Source organism: Bombus bifarius, unplaced genomic scaffold (genome assembly GCF_011952205.1).
Source record: "Bombus bifarius isolate JDL3187 unplaced genomic scaffold, Bbif_JDL3187 scf7180000009494_frag, whole genome shotgun sequence".
Taxonomy (NCBI): Eukaryota; Metazoa; Arthropoda; class Insecta; order Hymenoptera; family Apidae; genus Bombus; species Bombus bifarius.
Window position 1 is genome coordinate 23 of NW_022885156.1, and position 4,106 is coordinate 4,128.

Sequence of the window (4,106 nt, forward strand, 5' to 3'; positions counted from 1 at the left end):
GAAATTATACTTATATACAGTAATAATCTTCTATTGATTTGTGTATTGAAGTACTCCAATTTATAATGTACATGTTATATGTATTTTGAGCAAAACTAAGATTAGAAGGAAATTAGATTAAATACCATAATGAGGTGTGAGAAGTGGGCAAGACTATTAAATTGTGTTTATCTATTATTTCTAATGTTTAAGACGTCGATTTGATGTTAATTCGAATTGACGTGTCTTCAGATACCGTATAGTTTGTAGTAACTCTATAACTTAATTACCGTACAAGAATCCTCTCCACCCTGAGCATGTTCGGCGCATATTATACCATCAGTGATATCAGGTGCATTAGGAAATTTGGAATAAGCTATTTTGCATTCGGCGTTCTTAATCACTGGCATTTGTACTTCCATTAATGCATTACGTCGTGGTCGTCCTACGAAGAAAATAGGAAAGATATTTAAGACTGGAACTGTTTAATTTTATTATAAAATTGATATCACTTACTATATCTTAACGCTCCCCATCCAGCAACAAGGGGTTATAGCCGACGAAGTTGCTCTTTCGTAGGGGCTCTTTCGTACAAATGGGATATACGTACCCTAAAAAATAAAAAAATAAATGAAAATGCAGGAAACGAATGACCAAAAGTATGAGAAAGAATTGTACACGCTTTATGACACAATATATGTGTACAATAAGAAATTTCAGGATATGATACTTCAGTAATACTCAATAGCATATATATATATATATATATATATATATATACATATATATATATTTGAGGACTTACTCGAAAATGGCACCTCCTCCACCAATCTAAGAATGGCAATATTATGATTGCGTATGTTTTCTATTCCATCCATATGTGCACAATGTGCTGCGGTCAAAATATGCCTAGCCGATATCAGGGAACCTCCGCACTTCCATAGTGGTTTGTCTGGGTGTCGGGGATTACGAAAACCTAATGCAGCGATCCATGGCCAAGCGCCTAAAATGCAATAGTCATAGTTGTGAATATACATAATTTTTTCTCACGTAACGAGTAACCACGATTATTACCTATTTGATATTCGATCATACAGCAGATGATAAGTACATACGTACAAATACTCTGAAATAGAGATTTGATAAAGACAGAAATTAAATTTTTATTCCAGTGAAATACAAATTATTAAATAATTCTATATAATTTCTATTTGAACTATACTGAACTATAAAGTTCAAACGTGTAATTTCTGCCCTAACAGTTTTTGATCTCTATCCATATTATTACTCCTATATCAATTTTTTATTTCAAGCAAAAAGATACTCTTCCTAACATGAAGTAAAAGAAAGAAATAATTCAAGTTAATAAGTAAAGTTACTACCGATGAAATCATAGCATTATTATTTAGTCTAATTGAAATGTACATTGATGTGCTGTTTAATGCCTTTAAAGTTCATTCTTTGCAGTAAATGGCTTATTATTAATCGGAAAGAAAGACATAAAACGTACCAAGTTCAGCTGGTTTACCATCGACCACCCTGGTATGAGAGACGTTGCTAAAACCACAGTATGGTGGTCGCCAAGCCTTATACTTATACACAGTTTTTCTTAAAATTTCTCTCTTCTCTTTGTTTGGATCGTCCGGACAGCAAACGATCGTAACATTGCCCTGGTATCTGCACACTGATCGTCTATAAAAATCGGTGGCTGTACGGTACTGTATCTGCCATATTTCTTGCAGAGGTTTACATTTTCTGTAGTCAAGGCACCTGCCTTCTTGATTGTCCGGTGTGGTACATTCTGGATCAAACAATTTTAAAACATTTATACAGTTCAAAGATGCGTAAGAAAGCGACACCGATTACTCAACTTTCGAAGTAAAAAGCCGATCAAGTCCACCGGATTGCCCTACAGACACGTATTAATCCGTAAGAGTTAGTCATCATGTTGATAATAATTATCTAAAGAAACTCACGTGAAAATATAAAATTTTAATTGATTAGATATTGTGTTAGCCATACTTAAGAAAGAAAATGAAAATGAATGAAATGAAAGAAAAGGACTACCTTCAACCTCATTTTTTAAATAAACACTTTGTCAGTTTTGCGGTAAATAAATTCTTAGGAATTCAGGACAGTTTTTAGTGAATCATTTTGTTTCGACCGTTCACGGAGAGACGCGATCGCGGGATAGCACGTCAACGAGAGTTGTAAGTTCCCGTTACGATTAAATAATCGACGCCACGAACTGATCGATCCCCTTATTTCGATTATGATAATAAGGGTAGTTCAATGAAATTCCACAGAATTAACACAAATAAATTAATGTTTATTTCAACAACTTATTAACTAGAAAGATATAAATGGAACAAAAAAAATGTAACTGCGTTTTGGTTGATAAGTAATGCGCGACATACCACATGTGTTGACGGTTCGACTTCTCGAAAAGTTCTGAACGCCTTTCGATTTTTTTCGTTTTTTCTGGAAGGCGACCCCCACTACGTTCGGATCACGCCACATTCTTTTACTGCGAGGTAAAATACGGGCCACGAGTCGACGTTTCTGGAAGTCGCCCTGCTTAATGAACCACGCGCTTGCCATTACAATGTTTGTTTGCCGGGCAGACGCGACGATCCGTCTGCGACATTATAGTGGCGCGATCGATAGTTAAGAATATGACCTATGGTAAGCCGCATGGCGTAACATTCTCCCCCCGTTGAGAGGGTACCGATCAAACTAGCGAGGTGTGGTTGAAGTTCCCATCTTATTTCGTCTCGGTGGCTAGTTGTTCGGGTTTCTCGAGATCGGGTTGAATTGGCAGTGGGACAAGCCTTTTGACGCCCCGATCCAAAATGCTCTTTGCCGTCTGAACTGTAGCTGTCCGGATGACACCATCGGCGCCTGGATGAACCTTGATAACTCGGCCCAGAGGCCAATGCATGGAGGGAACGTTGTCCTCTCTGAGGATGACGATTGTGCCCTTTTGGATGCTGTGTCCACCCTTGCTCCATTTATTGCGGTTGGTTAGCTCGTTCAAATACTCCTTATGCCAGCGGTTCCAAAAATGTTGTTTAAGCTGTTGGATATGCTGCCATTTGGAGAGTCGGTTCGATGGAATGTCTCTGAAATCTCGATCACGTAAGCACATTAATGAATCGCCAATGAGGAAATGTCCGGGAGTGAGGGCTAGGAGATCATTTGGATCGGTGGAGATAGAAGTTAGCGGGCGGGAATTGAGGACTGCTTCTATTTCTATGATAAGAGTATTATGGTGTTAAGCTCATATGTTTCTGTTTCTCCACTCGCGCTGCGCCATAATATCCTTTGATATTTCCGATCCTCTGGTCGTACGAGGAATTGCCGATACATTTTCTCGATGTCGCCAGTGAGTACGTACTGATGAGCGCGGAATCTAATTAATATACAAAATAAATTGTGAATTGATTCGAGAATATAGGATTTCCCCATTTTCATGATTATCGTGATTTTTGTATAAATATATTTTTTAACATACTAATAATTGGGTACTTATACTAGCAAAGTCGTTGAGTAACAAGCCACTGATGCTAACACAAATAGCATTGTCGTAATTAAATATTTCTAAATATTCATTTTTCATTTTGAACCTGTAGAAACAATTTATTATATATACTATTAGCTAAGAAATTGCATATTTAATTAAGTCGAAATATAAAACTTGGTTATTTTGATAATTTAGAAAATAAAAAACTGACAAACATTTCAATTTAATTTATGGTTGGAACAAAAGACAGTTATTTTTCATTAATTGAAATATTGCAATGCAGAGTACTTTCCTAAATACGCCGAGAGTATTCCTGATGGTGAAACGAGCGTTGCTTCATCGAACGCAGCTAAAGAAAACAACATCTATGTAGTTGGTGGTACGATGCCTGAAATAGAGGGCGATAAATTGTACAATACCTGTACTATTTGGGGTCCCGATGGAACTTTGATAGCAAGACACCGAAAGGTAAGTAATATATTCCTTTATGGCTTTGAATTTGAAAATATCGGGGTGAAGAAAGTGACTCTATCTAGGAATAATTTAGGAATATACATATGTACATACGTATACTATAACCAATTCTATAATTTACGGTTTATAA

At 36.5% G+C, this 4,106-nt stretch overlaps 1 pseudogene; it reads right to left on the reverse strand.

Moving 5' to 3' along the window:
- Positions 1–278: 278 nt before the first annotated feature.
- Positions 279–2,580, reverse strand: LOC117215286 (annotated as a pseudogene).
- Positions 2,581–4,106: the final 1,526 nt, after the last annotated feature.